Source organism: Camellia sinensis, chromosome 8 (genome assembly GCF_055761805.1).
Source record: "Camellia sinensis isolate YWXY chromosome 8, ASM5576180v1, whole genome shotgun sequence".
NCBI lineage: Eukaryota > Viridiplantae > Streptophyta > Magnoliopsida > Ericales > Theaceae > Camellia > Camellia sinensis.
In genome coordinates this window covers 76,882,558-76,903,223 of record NC_138968.1, presented here as the reverse complement: position 1 = coordinate 76,903,223, position 20,666 = coordinate 76,882,558, and the positions used below count along the sequence as shown (strand labels likewise).

At 42.8% G+C, this 20,666-nt stretch overlaps 1 long non-coding RNA gene across 1 annotated transcript; it reads right to left on the bottom strand.

Moving 5' to 3' along the window:
- Positions 1 to 2,905: 2,905 nt before the first annotated feature.
- LOC145796604 (uncharacterized) lies at positions 2,906 to 4,923 on the bottom strand. Its single transcript, XR_014337085.1, has 3 exons — positions 4,836 to 4,923; positions 3,859 to 3,911; positions 2,906 to 3,093 (listed from the first exon to the last, which is right to left on the bottom strand). It is a non-coding gene; the product is annotated as an uncharacterized LOC145796604 (long non-coding RNA).
- Positions 4,924 to 20,666: the final 15,743 nt, after the last annotated feature.

Sequence of the window (20,666 nt, the reverse complement as noted above, 5' to 3'; positions counted from 1 at the left end):
TCTTTGATTGCCCATCTGTCTGAGGGTGATAAGCTGAACTAAAATTTAACCGAGTACCCATAGCTGATTGTAAGGCACCCCAAAACTTAGACACAAAACGAGGGTCCTGATCTTACACTATTGACACAGGTGCGCCATGCAATCTAACAATCTCCTTCACATACAACTGTGCAAATCAAGCTAGAGAATAGTTCATCCATACTGCAATAAAATGTGATGACTTGATTAATCTATCAACAACTACCCAAACTGCATTGTGATTACTGCTAGTACTAGGTAATCCGCACACGAAATCCATGGTAATATGATCTCACTTCCACTCTAGTATAAGTAAGGGTTGTAGTTTTCCCGCAGGTTTCTGATGTTCTACTTTAACCTGTTGACACACCAAACACTAAGCCACAAATTCTGCAATATCTCCCTTTATACCATTCCACCAAAAATGTTCACAAAGATCCCGATACATCTTAGTACTTTTATGATGAATGCTATAACTATAACTAGAACTATGTGCCTTCGTCATAATCTCCTTCCTCAAATCACCACCAGCAGGAACACAAATTCGATTACGGAATTTAAGCAACCCATCATCACTAACCACAAAGTCTATATGTTTACCCTCTATCATCTCTCTTTCAATACGCTCACACTGGGGGTCAATCTCCTAAGCTAAACAAATACGTTCTCTCAAGGTCGGCTGAACTATCAATTGACTACAATCAGCCCTATCACTAGGCGTAACAACCTCAAGCCTCAACATCTCATGTCTTCCATAAAACAACTCTTAATACACAAAGCAGATGTATCTCCAATTGCGACCTTCTTACTCAATGCATCCGCCACCATATTTCCTTCCCTGGATGATACAAAACATTCACATCAAATCTCTTAGTAACTCAAGCCATCTTCTTTGCCTCAAATTTAGTTCCTTCTGTGTGAAAATATACTTCAAACTCTTATGATCAGTGTAAATCTCACATGACTCTCCATACAAATAATGTCGCCAGATCTTAAGAGCGAAAATCACTGTTGCTACCTCCAAGTCGTGCGTAGGATAATTTCTGTCATGTACTTTCAACTATCGTGGCGCATAAGCAATCGCCTTCCCATGTTGCATGAGCACACATCCTAAACCCTATCGTGAAGCATCACTATAAATCACAAAACCACCACCATTAGTAGATAAGGCAAGGATTGGAGCTGATATCAACCTTTGTTTAAACTCTTGGAAGCTACACTCACAATCATCATTCCACTCAAACGTTACCTCTTTCCTAGTGAGGTTTATAAATGGCAAAGCAATACGGGAGAATCCTTCCACAAACTGTCTATAATATCCAGCAAACCCTAGAAAGCTACGTACCTCTATCACAGAAGTAGGTCGTGGCCAATCAACGATTTTCTACCACCTTTGTGCTATCCACAGATACCCTATCTTTACTCACCATATGACCCAAAACGGATACACTGCTCAACTAGAATTCACATTTCTTAAATTTTGCACACAATCTCTTCTCCTTGAGGATCTGTAGTACTACCCTCAAATGCTGCTCATGCTTCTCTTTACTCGAATAAATTAGGATGTCATCAATAAACACTACCACAAATTTATTTAGTTGGGGTTTGAATACTCTATTCATCAAATCCATGAATGCGGCTGTTGTATTTGTGAGACCAAAAGACATCACCAAGAACTCATAATGCTTGTAACGGGTTCTAAAAGCGGTCTTAGGAGCATCCTCATCCCTTACTTTCAACTGGTGATAGCCTGACCTCAAGTCAATCTTAGAGAATACTTGAACTCCCTACAATTGGTCAAATAGGTCATCAATACGTGGCAAAGGATACATATTCTTCACTTTGACTTTGTTTGGTTCTCTATAATCAATACACAACCTCATAGACCATCATTCTTCTTCACAAACAACACAGGTGCTCCCCAAGGTAAAACACTAGCCTTAATTAAACATTTGTCTAACAACTCCTATAACTAAGTTTGTAACTCCCTCAACTCCAAATGGTGCCATTCTATAGGGTGCTTTAGAGATAGGTGTTGTATTAGGGGTCAAGTCAACGGAAAATTCGACCTCACGGTCTGGAGGAAGACCAGGTAGATCCTTTGGAAAAACATCAACACAATCACTCACTACAGGCAACTCCTCTAACTTCTATTCTGACAGTTCAATACTCACCACACAAGCTAAATAATCATTACACCCTTTACTTAACATTCGATTAGCCTAAAAGGAAGAAGTAAAACAGATAGAAGACCCTTTCCTATCCCCCTGGAAGAAAAACTCAAGTTGTCCCAGCATAGCAAAAACTACTCCCATTCTAAAACAATCAATAGAAGCATGATGCTTCGTCAACAAATCCATCTCCAAAATCACATCAAAATCCTTCATCTCTAAAGAAATCAAATCCACTAGAAAAATCCTACCATCCATCTTTATCTGACAAGATCTACAGACATCTCTCAACACTACTGTTTCTCCTAATGGATTACACACGGTAATACAAACATCAAAGGCTCACAAAGAATCAAAAATCCGTGTAAATATCTAGGTACCAACGCTTAACCTCAAACTGAAATCAAGAAAGATTCAACACAAGTTTAAACAAAACTAACTTAACCAAACACTACTAAGGACTATAAGGACTCGGACCTCGTCTAAATGATGAAATGCAAGATATGTAACTCGATAAATCTACAGCTCTGATACCACAATTGTCACACCCCAAATCCGGGCATGACCGGCCGTGGCCCACAGGGACTTAGCCCAAGGCACACGTAAGCCTAAACACGAATCCAATCACATTGAACAACTAAACAATAGTCTAATAATAAATAACCAAAACTCAATCCAGACATGTCACAATTATAAATGGCAAAATCAATCGTAATAAAAAATCATCCAAACTTATGGGATATAAACAACCCACCTATCAAAAATAATCCTAAATGAACTTCGATAAGAATAAATATAAATATGCACAAACTTGACATAACACTCTAAACTAAAGGAATGCCCTAGAGGTCCATGCAATTGAGTCCCCGCTACGCCATGAGTCCACTCTAAGTCCTTCTAACACCTGGAAATGGTAACAACTAAGTCAGCTGATAGCTCAGTGAGTAGCAACATGGATAGTAAATACAGTTTTGAAAACAGGGTTCAATTCCAAAATAAGATATATATCACAGAAACTAGATTGGCATACAGTTTAGTAAATACAATCTGTTTCAAAAAGAAGGTTCCACAATTCAACACTTAAAATACTCATGTCTCGCAAGAACATGATAAACGACATTTTTCACTTAAAACAGATTATAACATGAACACCAATAATTTTCTGGGTACCAATAAAAACAAATAATCTGCCACACATTTCTCAGCCTATAAGCCTCGTTGGATCCAATACCGAACTAAGAGTCATCCTCAGGGTGGCACCTGGGCCTTTTCTCAAAGACGATCCGATTGAAGGTCACCTAGTTGTTTTTAAAGGTCTTTTCCTTACAATCGTTGAGCACTAGAGTCATCACGGCCCAACCCGGATCTGTTCCCTAGTGGCCAGAGTCACCACACACAGTGGAATAATTTCCCTGGACTAAATGCACACATGGTCCCAATAATCAATACACACCAGTTTTCGCAAAACATGGTGGTTCATCATTATAAACATGAGACCAAAATAAATAGTTTACAGTATGCCAAGTTCACACATGTTTCAGAAATAATTTGAATCAATTGATAATATAATAATTTATCAAAACAGTTTAGTCTTGAAACAACAATTTAATTTTCCAACAGTTCAGGGTAGGGGAACATTTATAAAAATACGTAGCATGAAACTACTCACCTGGAACGAAATAATGTAATCCTCGAATAGAGTATGAAAGTCCAACTAGTGCCCTGAACCAATATGAAAACTACACGTCACTGCTAATTTAAAAATACTAAAGAATACGAACTGAGTAACCCCAAACTAAAGCGCACTAACACGGCTCAACCCAACTCACCGTTACTCTTAAATATTACCAAAGTTCATGTTCTTCAAGGTCTAAAATCACCCAAGACATAGGTTCCAATCGAAACTTAACTAAAAATAACTTTAAGATAAAACAGTGTTTTAAACTAGTTTTCCCAATCTATTCGCTAACTTTGAAAATTTCAAAACTCACTCCACGCTATTCGAAAAATTCCAATAACCTCCAGATATGATCTAATATATCCTAAGTTTCAAACCCAATTGGTTTCACTTGATTTTCTTATCAAAATAATTTTCTACAATTAATTATATCCAAACAGGTTGTTTTCTGCAGCACTTTAAAGAAATTGATGGTTCTCTTAATATACACGAGCAATCAATGCAAGGCCAAAAACATACGAAACTAGTCTCGTAACCGGTTCTAATGACACTAATTTGATAATTTTTGGATTTATACCCAAAGAGAACAACAATCCCGAATTTACTGTTTTGGACGGGTTTTCTGGACAGATTTGAATACCTCAATTTATATGGATTTCGACTCCCGAAAATTATGAAAAAATTCAGATATGCAATTCAATGTGTAATTGATCTACTGTAAAAATTTCAGATTAAAATTCATCCGTTTGATATGGTTTCTTGATTTTTAAAGTTTGCGATTCTGTGCAGAATTTTTTTGGACTGAAAATTACACCCAATCTTTACACATAAATTTAGCTCCTCAAGTTTCTTAATAGGATATCTATATACACAATACATAAACCTAAAACCTCTCCATGAATGAATAAAATAATTATAGAATAAGGATAGAACAAAGAAAGAAGAGAAGAAAACCTAAGAGGGCTAACCTTTGATGATCACACACAACACAACACACCCAAAAGTTCTTTGATTGCAACATCTTCTTCTTTTTTTCCTTCTCCCAAACCTTCTCCCGTGGCTGCTGTGTTGTTGCCCTATGTGGTGAACAAATAATAGAGTAGGGTTTGTGTTTATTTTATTTTATACTAGTAGTGGGCACACATAGGTCAAATAAATAAATAAATATACAAAATATATATATAAGTTATATGTAACTCAAATGGTAGGAGTCTTATATATTAACCTTGTGGTCTAGAGTTCAAGTCACACCTTCCTCTCTCTCTCTCTATATATTTTTTATAATAAATCTTGCCTCTAAATTAAATGCTTTCACCACAAATTTATTTTAAGTTTAAAATTAATTAAAACATCCTCCAATAATATTTAATTTGCACCTTAGAATTCACCACAAAAATATTTGAGATTGTAATATTATTATTTAATTATTTACTTAATTTTTATATTCGGGTTCTCACAGTACACTCGGGTATTATCCTCTCCTTTTTAGGCTCTAACTTTTGCCAAGGCGCCCGTTGCGGGTTTTCTACCTTGCGAGCTTTGTTCTTCTTTTCTTTTTAATTTTTTTCATTTCTTTTTCTTTTCTTTTTTTTTCGCATATTTTTTTTTCTTTCTTTTTTTCTTTTCTTTTGCATTTTTTTTTGTATTTTTTTGTATTTTTCTCTTGCTCTAACTTTTGCCTGGGTCGCCCTTCCGGGTTTTCGGCCCAGCGAGCCTCTCAAAGTGTAAAAGTGTAACAAGTCCATGCCAAATGGTTTTAGGGTTTTGAAGCCATCCGTATCCAGGAGAGTGGCTGTTGTATTGATTTACTGAAGGATCCATCTTCGGCTCTTCGAGCATATCTGACATTTTTGCCCCTAGTTTGAGGAGGGGGCTTCTGATCTAGCTTTACAAGCTTCTTTTGATCTGATCTTCTTGATCTGACTTTGGTGCCTTTTGTTCAAGGGTTGCTTCAAAATGGCCACACAGGCCTCACGTTGTGGTCGACCGTTGAACGTTCTGAACTCAGGTTCAAGGTTTGAAAGTGAGGGGTTGAATCTCGAGGCTGAGAGCGATCCTAAGCTGCACAATCTCAAGAGTGATTCCACACAGGTCTTCGCAATATCGCGCAAAACAGTTTTTGAAATCTTTTAAGAAAGCGACAAATCGCTCACGCTGAAGACAGTGCGGAACCAATCTGGATCAAGTCAGGATCCTTCTCAGTACTCACATTAACAAGCATGATCTCGATCATTAAGGGCTTAACATGCCTCTCTTTCTCTTAATTGATCAAGTTTTGCAAAACCCGAGGAATTCCTTCCTCCTTGTTTTTCTCACAATGTTTAAAAAAAAAAAAGTTTTGGAAAACTTAGGTCGATGCAATGAATTCAAGGCACAGAAAAGACACAGCTTCTAGCCAAATATTGCCATCTCATTTAGAATTTCTGGCACAACTGGCACACGACAGAAGCAAACACAAGAGTGTGAAAATCACTGCTGTTCCATTCAAATCTGTTGGCACAACTGGCTCCCTGGCAGAAACAGACTCAAAGGAAAACAAAAGGACAAACGCAAAACAAGCAAGTGATATCCAAGGTAACACCCCCGAAATCACTTGACTCTAACAAAACAGGACTGACTCGATACAATAAGACAGACCCGACTGACTCAGTATGAAAGGACTGACTTAAAACAAAGAGGCAGACTCAAAACAACACAACAAGACTGACCCAATACCCAAGTCAGAATATAGAAAACTAGCATTCACAAATGCTCAAAACAGTGCGTGCCATACGCCACATCTGGAGTAAACTGAGTGCCGCCCGCAGGTGGTTCATCCCTCGATCTCATCACATTATCCCCCACAAGTTCACTGATCAAGTGTCGATAGACTTTGCAGGACCTGGTGCGGGGATGACCCTGTTGTCAATTAAATTTTGTATCTCATGGCGGAGACGGATGCAACTGTCGGTGTCATGACCGGTCTGGTGATGAAAAGCACAGTACTTAGTCAGGTCATGCTTTGGAGGGAGAGGATCGGGTAAAGGCCGTTGTTCTAACGGTTTCAGATGTCCTTTCCTGAGTAGGACCCCTAGAGCTTTAGACAAAGGCATATAGAGTGCGGTGAAAGCCCTTTTGCCTCGGGGTAGATAGTCTGAAGTTCGGGGGTTTGGATTGGATGCACCAACAAAGGGAGTGGCTGTTCTTGGTGTGGTGGTGGCGACCATGCCCACTTCGGAAGACCTTGCAGCTGTATCACCACTGGGGGTCGCATTCGAACTGCGGGTAAACGCCCTCCTAGGCTGCTCCTTCTCCTGATCAATGAGGCCCTGCTTCATAGCGTCTTCGATCTGTACTCCCATCTCATGTAAATCTGAAAAGGTAGGGAAGGGGAGCACGATCATTTTCTGCATTAGTTTGGGCTGGAGGTTGCGCACAACCATCCTTATCTGGTCTTTGTAGGAAGGCCTTGTAGCCATCATCGAGGCCTTTGCTCTCCACCTCGCCACAAACTCTGAAAAACCCTCATTTGGCTCTTGGTGGGTGACTTCAAGATCACGAGTTGTGACCTCAATCTGTGTGTTGTACGAGTATTGATCACCGAAGGCTTCAGCCATCTCCTCCCAATTCTGTTTCACAGAGTTCTCCAATTTTGCATACCAGATTGCGGCTATCCCAGACAGGGTGCGGCCAAACAATGATAGCTTCTGTAATCTGGTGAGGTCCATCGGCCTTAGTATGTCCGAAAACAGCCGCAAATGTACCATGGGATCCCCAGATCCATCAAAGCGGTCGATGTGCGGCATCTTAAATCTGTCCGGCAGCGTCACAGCCGAGTCTGTATACCCATCTTCAATGTCAGGAATGGAGTGGGCCCCCTGAGACTTCTTGAACAATTTCTCAAGCTTGCTCACTTTCAATGCTGTGGGGTCTGTCTCGACATTAAAGGGGAGGTCTGGTAGGTTGGTGGGTGTTTTAGATAGCTGGGGTAGAACCGGGGGTGGAGCTAGCCCTGTCGGAATGTCCGTATCTTCCTGGACATTAGCTGTCTCCCCGAGTGTTGGAACTCTTGGTGGAGGAGGAGCCTGGTGTGAAGTAGATACTCCAGTTTGCTGCTCTAACCTGGCAATTGTCTCTGCCTGTTGGGCTATGACCACAGCCTGTTGCTTGGCGAATTCTGCTTGATGGACAGCGTCTTGCTGCATGGCTTTCATACTATCCTGGAGTTGGCGCACCATCTCTTCCAGACTCGACATATTGTTCTGATCTAACTAAGCAACCGGTATACCTCCCTTAGGTAAAACAGATATCTCAACCCAACTGCGCACAGGTGAGATGGATAATGACCGCTGATTCGAAGACTGTTGAACTGATGATCTGTGCCTGACTGGCGTTTTTACCCTGCCTCTGGCGAAGGAACACTGATTGCCCTTGAACTGAATCTCTGGCCCGACAAAGTCTATCAGCACAAGTCCAATGTACCTGGGGATAGTGGAGCCTTCTGAAGCTATAGTTCCAGGACTGCCTTGCAAAAGAGAAAACAGACAGCATCTCAGCTCAATTTCACTAGAACGGATAGCAGAACGACTGTGCTCAATACTGATAATTGTTCCCCAAATATTTGTCCCAAAATTGATACCCTTGGGTAAAACTGATTCCCTAAATACTGATGCTGATGCCCACAAGCCTGATACTCAGACTTGCAAACTGTTATGCGCATTCCCTGTAGAGATACACTCTAAAAGCACATAGCAAGTAAAGAGAGCCAAAACACCCCTAAGTTGGGGTAGGGTTTCCCTGTCCTATTTTGTCAGGAGCTAGGGTTTCACTATGCACGCAGCAGTTTTCAAACAACCTAACAACGGGTAAGCAACCTGTCCAAGTTTGGAATGGTCACTATGGATTTCGATATGCACTAGGTCGAATGGTCGAAAAGGTGCCCCGGTAAAAACTGGGGTTTGTGCTCCCATACTGTCAAAGCCCATAACCGGTCAGCCTTATGGCATGCTTTGACAAAGTCAAGCCTCCGGCAAACCGTTCAGGAATGGCAGATGGCAAACACGGTGTCCTAGGCGCACCAATGCACATGTAATGCAAAGAGACACATAAATGAAATCAAAACAGGATATCAAGAGTTCGAGTCAAGCTCTCTAAAATTCCCCAGCGGAGTCGCCAGAAACTGTAGACGCGCCCACGTGGGGGCCCTCGCTACAGTTCGGACTCGATTGGTGTCACGGTTCTTAATCTGAACCAAAGAGTCCAAATCCGGCAAATCGTTTTGAGAAATAGATTTTTTGAAAAGAAGTGCCAAACATGGACTGCTTTGCCAGATACAGAGTCGCCACCTAAATATTTTAAAATGGGAGAATTTAGGAAACCCTGACTCGGTGCCGAAGGCCACGTGTCCGTCATTGCCAAAGTTGCCTCGGCTCGGGAGCTTGGGTACGATTGGGGAAGGTCAGCTATGAGCACCCCCTCTCGCCCGATCCGAAGATCGACCTCTACTAACCGTGATATCCGTTTTTGAAAATGTTATGTGTTCTTAAACCAGTTATTAGCCTAAAGTTACTATGTTATGCGCACAGCAAACAAGTATAGACTAGGTTGTCTAATTTGGAAATAAGCATTGCATATTCGTTTGTCTTGAAAAACACTTTGGAATTTGCTACTCGTAAGTAGGCTAAAGCACGGATTTCAACGAGTTGTTCCAACTCAAACAATCTAACCTTCACCCACAGGCATTCAAGCAGTTTATATCACATAAGCATCTAGCCTCATGGTAATCATGCTATTATGGCAACACTCACACGCATGCGGTATGCTAAAGCATAAATGCTTACCTAGTACTCCGAGCCAAAACGAAAACATGTTAGCAATCAATGCATGATCCAAGTCCATGTTAAGTGGCTAATGCAACGCATATAGAATGTCACTAGAGTAGGCTCGGCTAGTCTATAGATGATATGTGAAAATGCACAAGTAGCATGTATTCAAGTTAGATTTGAAATACTTATGCAGTTAGTATGATGCGCCGAGCCTCGTGCATGCAATAATGCAGTGCATGCAATACTGATGAATGATGCACGCATGCATAGCATAAGGTATGCTAAAGTAAACATGTCCTAATACTAACCATCAAAAGCAGGTAAGTAAAAGGGAGAAAGAAGTGGGGGTTGGAAGACATGCACACACGCACCCACACTAATTACAGATTCACCCTCGCTCGGAAGGACCAAAAGAATAATACAAATTAATTAACCTACAAGCTAATTAATTATTATAGACCAATTAATTAATTAACAAATTAACTAATCTAATGAAAGCAGTAAACGGCCTCGGGAAGAGGGCCCAATGCAATGCGCGCTCGGCTCTGCTCGGAAAGTCACTGCCATGCACAAGTTTGCCTCTGCTTTGACTGTTCTGCTCCTCTGAAAATTGTACAAGTCCCAGGGAGCACTCTATGGACACTTTGGAACACCACCGGCTAAGTGAGATCATCACCGGCCATTTAGAATGGTCATCGGCTAAACGTTATGCTCTCGGCCAAACCTGTTTTGCCGGCCGGCCAATTCTTCCTGCTGAAACCTGCAGCTGACAGCAGCAGAGGGCAAAACAAGGCATGGCAATGTATTTCAAGCAAGTGTGTGCACCAACACATCCCTTATCATGTTTGTGACTCAAAGGGATATGTTCCTTGATTCTCGGACCACCAATCGCGCATTTCAATGCGTGGTGGCCCAAAGAGTCAAAGTGTGCAATTTCAATATGGAATAAAATGCACAAAACAAACAATGGGCCCCAACCTCCATCATAATCAATTCAAGAGGCAAGAGATGCATGCTTAATGTTATGCAACCTAGGCATGGAGGCTAAGTATGCAACATAAACATGAGGACGAGTATGCAAGTTAGCAAACATGCAAAGTGTAATCTTAACCATGCACACATGCAAGGCATGTAACGTGTTAGGAAACTTAGCAAGAAATGCATGCCAAATGTAACACCATTTAAACATGCAACAAAATGTCATGAGCCAAGTACCTAAGCATACAAACATGCATGCAAACAGGGTTGAACACCTAAGCATATAGAAGCAACTTTCAAGCACACTTAAAAGGGGCAAACATTGGCACATAGCATACATGATAAGCTTTGAAAAACATGTAGAAGATGATGCCAAATCAACCTACCAATGCAAGCAAAGAATGCATCCAAGCCCAAGGACTTAAACTATGATCATATGACACATGAAGCAAATGATCAAAGTGAATCAAAACAGTCTCAAATCATGCCAAATTAAGGTCAAAGACACACCTAGATGGCATCTAAATGGCCTATACATGGAAGCATACAAAAGGGGCCAAACATGGAGCATAAGATACCAACCTCTTAAAGCATTAAAGGAGCATCAAATGCAAGCATACAAGCATGCTATAAGGACTGAAATGGCATGATAAGTGGTTCCAAACCACTGAAACAAAGCAAGTAAAGCATGCTAGGGGGGTCAACACTCAAGGCCTACAAGGGAGATTGCATGGTAGCTATACAAAGCAAAGCATGGATGACCCAAATGACCAAAAACAGACCTTAAGCACACTAAAAGCTTCACAAAGCTAAGCCAAAACATGCAAGCATGGTGGTCTAAATGCTAGGCACATGTTAAGGCAATTCATGGCATTACAAGACAAGTATGCAAGGCAAGCATGGTGTGTCTAAACCAAGTAAAAACAGTGCTATATCATGGAAAAATAGGCACAAATAACACTTAAGACATGGCCAACATGAACTTAAAAATGGTGCTCACACATGAGGCTAAAATGGCACTTTTTGAAGACAAGAAGGAGAGGGGATGACCCTCTCCTTCCTAGGACCTTAAACCACCATCCTCACCACTGAAATCCCTCAAGATTTCAGTGGTGAGGAGACCCAAACAAGGTGGTCCCGAAACTCACCAAAAATAGCACAAAATGGGGCCAAACAAGGCCTAAGAGGTGGTAAAAGACCCCAAACACAAAAGTGGTCTTAATGAAGTATCTTAAACACAAAAAAAACAGAACTTTGTTATGTTATACACAAAGCCAAAATCCGCAATAAAGATAGGCTAAAAGGGTGTGCAAAAATAGGGAATAAAGAGGGTAAGAAGTTAGCTTTGAAGACCGGCAAGAACCAGCAGCCTTTAGGTCTCAAAAACCAGTCCTCAACCTCTGAAAACAAGCTCCATGAACCTCCAAGTGATGATGGAAGTGTGTGGCTATGAAGTGGTGTGCAATAGGCCAAGAACAAGCCCCTTTTGGACCCTCTAATCCACACAAATGTAGAGAGAGAGGGAGATATAGAGAGGGAGTGATATATATATGATATATATCAGATTTTTCTAACCCCTAAAATGGAAGGAGAGGCTCTCTTTATATAGAGAAACCAAGGGGGCAAAGCTTCTCTTAGAAGCTTTGACCAAAAAGGCCAAGCTTCTCTTAGAAGCTTGGAGCAAAAGGGCCAAGCTTCTTGGAGAAGCTAGGCAAAAGGGTCAAGAGGTTTCAAGCTTCTTCAAGAAGCTTTAAAAAAAAAGGGGTCAAGCTTCTTGGAGAAGCTAAAAAAAAGGTCAAGCTTCTTGGAGAAGCTAAAAAGGGTCAAGCTTCTTGGAGAAGCTAAAAAAGGTCAAGCTTCTTGGAGAAGCTAAAAAGGGTCAAGCTTCTTGGAGAAGCTAAAAAAAGGTTCAAAAGGGTCAAGCTCCCTCAAGAAAAGGTCTCGGTTAGGACAAGTGGCCGATTGATCAAAAACAGTGGCCGGCCGACCAAACACAATGCCGACCGACCATCAATAGTGCCGACCGGCCATCACCAATGGCCGGTGGCAAGGAAACAAGGCCGGTGGCATCAAACCATGGCCGGTGAGGTGTGGGGATGGCCTACAAGCTACTTCCCACCCTCAGAAGCAAAACAACAAGTGTTTGGTGTAAAACCAGACACAAAATAGTCGAGTCGAGAGATCCTGAGGCAGGGCGCGTAGCCGAGACCTCCGGGAACTCAAGACGAACACGAACAAGGATGATCACCGAGTGTTCAAACGATGACGTCCAAGTCTTGAGGACGGTCAAAAATGGGGTGTCTATACCGAGCTAACGGCAGAGCTCTCTTGGACCGAGCTAACCCTCGCTAGGTCACTTCCATACCTGGACCGAGCTAACACCTGGACCACGGTCCACTTACTAAGCCCTTCTTACTATGGCCTATAGAACGGCTCATTACCCAGCTCGGCCCAATTTACTCATAAATTACCCTCTCAATTGCCCCTTAATTCCATCTGCGCAGCATGATAGAGATTACCTGTTAGCAGCCGAGCTAAAACTTTAGACTTCCAACCGAGCTAAATTCACACTAGGCTTCTTTAATATGTCCGGTCAAAACGTCTCTTTGGTTACTATACTGAACCGCTTCCCATTCTATGGCCACGTGGCAAACTGTCATTGGCTCAGCGTAGCTGTCACGCCGTCTTCGTACTTTGTGTATTTTGAATAGTCCTGCCTTTTTGTCATTCCCTCTACACAAAACACCCCTTCGTTTTGAATCATTCATTCCACTATTCATCTCCTTCTCTCTCTCTCTGAACCTCCATTTTCCCCAAACATAGTGCCTACAAAGAGCTTTCTCTCGTGGCTTTGATCTTCATCAGCTCGTCTTTAAACTTGTAAGTAGCCCAATCTTATTTCCTTTTTGTTGATTTTATATCTGTTTTGTAATACACAACACATGTATTTGTACGTTTTTCAAAACACACGCCACTTTCACTTTCAGTTTTCTGGGAAAACCTTGTGATAGAACTACTGCATTCATGAATAGTGCGAAAAAACACTGTATTTGATCCAAAATCACATCCCAACCGAACTAGGATATTGTTTGTATTAGGTGCAAGCCTAGCCACACCCAACAATCGGACTAAAACTTCACGCCATACTTGTAGTTTCCATAGGTTAGATACCTTTAGCTTCATCTAACCGAGCAATCGATCCATACTAGGTTTGCGCAATACCGTACTTAGAAAGCCTTAACTTTCGACCGAGCTACAACTTGGGGCTAAACCAGCTTCCTTAGTTCAAACCGTACTAAGGATGCTGCCCCAAAGGCTCAATCGGGCTAAAAAGCCCCTTGCTCAAACCAAGCTAAAAACTGATAGCATCTTGTGTAGCCGAGCTAGGACTTCATTTATCTTGCCCTTGTTTTTTGTAGCACGGTCCAATGATCAGTGCTTAACACCTTTCTTTTTTTACTTTGCAGACTTAGGTTGGCCTGGCACTCCTCTGATTGCTCAACCGAGCTACTAGGCGCCTTTTCTTGACCGAGCTAATCCTTCAGCTAATTTATTGACAATTTAACAATCAATAGGTAAATATAGGTTTTTGGTAAACACCCCAGGTGCTATGGCCGAGTTCCGAAGAGACTACCATATTCCTGATGATGTCTACTTCACCCTGGCCGAACTAGATACCATATCCTGGGGAAACTCTGGCTTTGTTCCCTTTACACTTCTTTCCATTGTAGAAACCGGACTAAGATTCCTTGTACAACCCCTTCTATGTGAATTTCTTAGACAAACAAACCTCTACCCTACCCAACTTTCCACCAATTCTTACCATATAATAAATGGCATTGCCGAGCTAAACCGCCGGGCTGGCCTTAATCTCGGTCTAGCCGAGCTCTTCCACCAATACTCCATAGGATTGGCTGAGGATGGATGGGTTTACTATTTAAGAGTAAGACGCCGTCGTGAAAATATAATAAAAAATACCCCGGACAAAGACGTGAATGATGCTGATTTCTTCTGGGTATCTGGGAATTTTGAGGACCAACAAGCCTAGATCCTGAGCGACAGAATAAATTAGAACAAGGGTGAAGCCAGTAGGATTACCTCGGCTCAATTCCATACTTTTCTTTACATCAATTTTCTGATCTTGAACCGCACTAACTGTATTCTCTTTCCTTCATACAGATTTGAACTTCCTTAAGTCTTAGTACAGCTACCCACACTTAAACGTACTTCGCGCCGCACTCCGATATCCAAACAGAGACTGGGCCGAGCTACTGAATTTTGAACCGACCTACCGATATAGTAGCCGCAGGAAGACCAGAGTGACAGATTTTCTCCTTGAACCTTCGCCAAAGCCAGATCCATCTTTGCCTCAAATCAATTTGATCCCTCTAACCGCAGAGCAAGAGATGGCCAAGAAACGAGCTGTAAGGGCCCTCCTAACCGAAACAAACCAGCCCGAAGTACCACCAGTCGGTCAGACTCAGGAGACCGTGGTGGCCTTTCCATCTCATCAACCCTCATCATCTCGTCCAAACAAGCGTGCTCAAACTTCTACAACTGAGCCACGCCTTGTTAATGAAGAAGATACCATCCCTCCACTAAGCCCTCCACCGAGCCCACAACCGGAGCGCTCTGACCGAGCTAGCTCTTCCAAGTGGGCTCCAAAGATCACTTTTCAGAACCGTGCCAAACGGGATACTGATTCAGTGGTCGCTGAAAAGGACCACCTAATGGCATTCAATCTGGCCAAAAGCGTTTGCCTTTCACCTAACATGGAGCACCACAACCACCTAACTGAGCTGAAGGCCCTTCGCTCATCCACAAAATCCATGGTGCTGGTAAGTAGCTCCTTTGCTTGTCTTTCAAATTCTTACGACTTTTTGCTCGGTTGTACTTAAAAAGTGTCTTTTCATCGTTTTGCAGGCCATACAGAAGAATCACATCGCTCACAAGTGAGTGTTGGAACTTCGAAAAACCACTAGGCAGGCCATGGCAGAAGCCAATGCCAAAAACACCAAGCTAGAAGAGTCAAAGAAGCAAATAGTCGAGCTACAAACCGAGATGGCACGTCTGAACGATCTTGTCAGCTCAGCCGAAGCAGATAAGCGAAAGGCCGCGGCCGTGGTAAAAGACAAATACCTGCGCAAGCTGGCCAAGCTTGAGGGGAAAAAGGATGCCGAGATAAAAGAGTTGGAGAAGAAGCTAGAGGATGCAGAAGACCGAGGTTATAAGGAAGGTGAAGCCACATACATGTTGCAGTGTGAGGCTGCTAAGGATCTATTTTTCAAATGCGAGTGGAAAGCGGCGGTGGAACAGCTCGGTCATGGTCCAAAGACCGAGGTTTTCCTAAACCCTCCATCGTATTTCATACTGAGCCATATGGCGGAGTATGCAGCCACCATTCAACAAAAATTCCTTGAAGCTGAGGACGATGAAGAAGAAACCATGCCTAATAATGCCCCGGTCGTCAATGATTCTGCCATCCAGCCAGTTCGGGTGGAGCCACCTGTTGAAGACCTAACAAGTGAGCTACCAACTGAAACCGGGCTCCGAGTTGAATTGGATGCAGATATTGATGACATGTTTACTTGACTTTGTACTTTCTTCTTTGTTTTGCTATTTTGGAAAGAAGTTGTAACCGGGCTGAGGCCCCTCCTTTTGTACTTGATTTGAATCTTCAATAAAATCTTCTTTTGTTGGAACTGTTGTTTCGGTTTACTTTTATGCTTGCCTTTACTTTACAAAACTATTCTGAATGTAGTATAACATTTTCCAACCGAGGTAAATATCTCGATTTTAGCTTTGCAATCTAACTGGCCATACCTGCCAACCTTTTTAGCCTTGATCCTTATCTCGGCTAAACAACAATAAGCGTTGGTTTTTCCAGCCAACTACTCTTCAGCCTAGATCCTTACTCCGGCTGAAGAGTACTAAGTGTTGGTTTTTCCTGCGAACCTCTTTAGCCTAGATCCTTACTTCGGCTGAGGAGTACTAAGTGTTGGTTTTTCCAGCCAACCTCTTCAGCCTAGATCTTTATCTCGGCTGAAGAACAATAAGTGTTGATTTTTCTAGCCAACCACTCTTCAGCCTAGATCCTTACTTCGACTGAAGAGTACTAAGTGTTGGTTTTTCCAGCCAACCTCTAAGTTGGTTTTTCCTGCCAACCTAGAGTAAAGTGTTTGGTTATTTCGACCAAACGTCCTGCAGCCTGGATCCTTATCATGGGCTTAGGGGGGGTGTTGGTTTTTCCAGCCAACCTAGAGTAAAGTGTTTGGTTATTCCGACCAAACGTCCTGCAGCCTAGATCCTTATCCTGGGCTTAGGAGGGGTGTTGGTTTTTCCAGCCAACCTCTAAGTTGGTTTTTCCTGCTAACCTAGAGTAAAGTGTTTGGTTATTCCGACCAAATGTCCTGCAGCCTGGATCCTTATCCTGGGCTTAAGAGGGGTGTTGGTTTTTCCAGCCAACCTAGAGTAAAGTGTTTGGTTATTCCGACCAAACGTCCTGCAACCTGGATCCTTATCCTGGGCTTAGGAGGGGTGTTGGTTTTTCCTGGTAACCTAAAGTAAAGTGTTTGGTTATTCCGGCCAAACGTCCTACAGCCTGGATCCTTATCCTGGGCTTAGGAGGGTTGTTGGTTATTCCGGCCAACTATACTTTCAATGCCCCTAGCTCACTAAAACAATCTTTTACAGAAGGAAACAATCTATGCTGAACAGAAACTACTTATTTTATTGAGAAAAGAAAACTACAACTGAGTTTAAAGAAAAGCTAAAAATAAAATAGTTTGAGATTGGCAGTGTTCCATGGCCTGGGAATGGCTTTGTTGTCTTCATCTTCCAAGTGGTATGCCCCTCTTCCTGCTAAACCAACCACCTTGTAGGGTCCTTCCCAGTTGGGCCCTAACTTTCCGTCTTCGGGTACCAGGGTGTTTCCCATTACTTTGCGCAGTACCCAATCTCCAACCTTGAATTACCTTGGATGTACTTTCTTGTTGTATTTTCTGGATAACTCTTGCTGGTATGAGGCAATGTGAACCAGTGCTCTTTCTCTTCTTTCTTCCGTAAGGTCGAGTTCCAAGGCTATGGCTTCCCCATTTAAGTCTGGATCGAAATTTTTGCTTCTAATTGTGGGGAGGCCGATTTCTAGTGGGATTACTGCCTCCATGCCGTAGGCTAAAAAGAATTGCGTTTCTCCAGTTGATCGTCAAGGTGTGGTACGGTAAGCCCATAAAACATGAGGAAGTTCCTTCGCCCACTTGCCTTTTGCTTTTTCTAACCTTTTCTTCAATCCATCCAAGATGACCTTATTTGATGCTTCCGCCTGGCCATTTGCGTGGGGGTATGTCGGTGTAGAGTTGTAGAATTCTATCTTATATTCCTCACAGAAGCCTCTAAAAATTTTGCCGTCGAACTGAGTGCCATTATCTGATATTAGCGCCTTGGGTATGCCGAACCGTGTGATAATATTCTGCCAGACAAACTTCTTCACATCTTTCTCTTTTATTGATGCTAGTGCTTCTGCCTCCACCCACTTTGTGAAGTATTCTGTTGCTGCAAGGAAGAACTTTCTGTTACTGGGTGCCATTGAAAGTGGTCCTACTATGTCCAAGCCCCATATTGCAAAGGGCCATGGGCTTGTCAATGGTAGGAGTTCTCTGGCTGGCTGATGTATTTGGTGGGTGAACTTCTGACATTTCTTGCACTTCTTGACATACTTCTCTGAATCCGCTTGCATGTATGGCCATCAATATCCTTGCAAAATGGCTCTGTAAGCTAACAATCTTCCTCCTTGATGGCTTCCGTATACACCTTCGTGAATTTCGAACAGGAATGCTTCGACCTTGCTGGGATGGACACACTTCAGGTAAGGTCCTGTGAAGGATTTCTTGTACAAGGCCATTATTGGGGAGAGCTAAAATCGCTATGACTTTGTTCTTATTTTGTTGGCCTCTTTCTTCTCTTCCGGTAGGATGCCGTTTTTTAAGAAAATTATAATGGGATCCATCCATGAAGGGCCTAGTTCGGCGTAACATACCTCTTCTCCTTCGAGTTCTTCAATGCTTGGTCTTGGTAGGTAGTCAATCAGTAACGGATGAGGGATGGATGTATCTGCCATCAAAGCAAAGCTTGCTAGTTCGTCCGCTCTATTGTTTTCTTCTCTCCCGATCTGCTCTATCCATACTATTTCAAATTTCTTGATCTCTTTTCTGACTAACTCTTGGTACTTAGCCATCCTGTCATCTTTTGTCTCGTAGTCTCCTGAAATTTGGTTTACCACCAGCTGTGAGTCACTGTAGACCATTACCTCAGTTGCCTTCATGTAGAATGCTGATTTCAGTCCTGCTAAAAGTGCTTCATACTCCGCCTCGTTGTTTGATGCTGGGAAGCCGAGGTTGACTGCTTGCTTCACCACAAGGCCATCTGGTGAGATGAGGACTATGCCTAGTCCTGCACCGTGCCTGTTGGACGCTCCATCCACTAAGAGCTTCCACATCTCTCCAACGAATAGTTTCCAGCAAGTGGAGGGATCAGATGATGCCTTGGGATCAAGAGTGTTGCTGTTGTTTTCTTCAAAGTCCATGCTTGCATACCAAGTCTTCATTTGTTGACGAGTCTTTGCTTGGTGTAGCATGGTTTGCTTCTTCCTCCCTTACTTTACTCTGGTCTGCCTCAGGGTCTGATTGGGTATCCTGTACCAGGGGTTGCGCTATTCCGGCGTCAACTTTCAACCCTAGTTCGGTTGTATCAGTCAGGTCGACTGAGCAGATATGATGACTTCCTGGGGTGAATTCTGCGACAAAGTCTGCCAAGGCTTGGGCTTTTATCGCGGTTCTGGGTTGGAACTTGATGTCAAACTGTCCCAACTCCACTACCGACTTTAAGATTCGCCTAGAAAAGTTCGCCCTCTCAAACAAAGCTTTTAATGGAAAAACTGTGAGGACGATTATTGTGTGGGCGTGGAAGTAATGCGACAATTTCCTTGATGCCATCATCAAGGCTAAGGCCAATTTTTCCAATGGTAAGTACCTGGTTTCCGCGCCCCGCAATGTCTTGCTGACATAAAAGATGGGCAGATGTTGGATTCCTTCCGCTCGGACCAACACTGCGCTAATTGCGTGCTGCGAAATTGCCAGATTCAAAAATAGTTCTTCTCCAGGTATTGGGGACACTAGCAGTGGTGGAGAAGACATGTATTCTTTTAAACTTTCTAGGGTGCGGTCACATTCTTCATCCCACTCAAATTTGGCCTTTAATGCTTGAACAAATGGTCGACATCTGTCTGACGACCGACTGATGAACTGGTTGAGCGCGGCTGCCATACCGGTGAGATGTTGTACATCTTTTACTGAGTTGGGCCTCTCCAGATCCTGAATTGCTTTAATCTGAGAAGGGTCTGCCTCTATACCTCGGTTGGTCACCAGGAAGCCTAGGAATTTACTAGATCCTACGCCGAACGCACACTTGGATGCACTAAGGCGTAGCTTGTGCTTCTTCAGGATCTGAAACATCTCACCTAGGTCCTTGAGATGGTCATTCTTATCCTTGCTCTTGACCACCATGTTGTCGATGTAGGCTTCCATTGTTCTGCCTAACAATGGTTCGAACATCTTGGTGACCATTCCTTGGAATGTTGCTCCTGCATTCTTAAGGCCAAAGGGCATGACCTTGTAACAATATAGTCCTCTTGGCGTCGTAAAAGATGTGACCTCCTAGTCTGGCTCATACATGGCGATCTGATGGTAACCTCTGTACGCATCAAGAAAGCTAAGACGGTTGTGTCCTGCCGTCAGATCTACCAGTTGGTCTATCCGTGGAAGAGGAAAGTTGTCTTTGGGGCATGCCTTGTTGACCGTTTTGTAATCCACACCGACACGCCATTTTCCATTCTTCTTAGGTACCACTACTGTATTGGAGATCCATCTGGGGTAGTGTACCTCTCTGATAGCTCCCGCTTCTAGCAGGTTTTCTACTTCTTCCGCCACTATCTCGGCATGGTGGAGTGCAGATCTGCGAGTG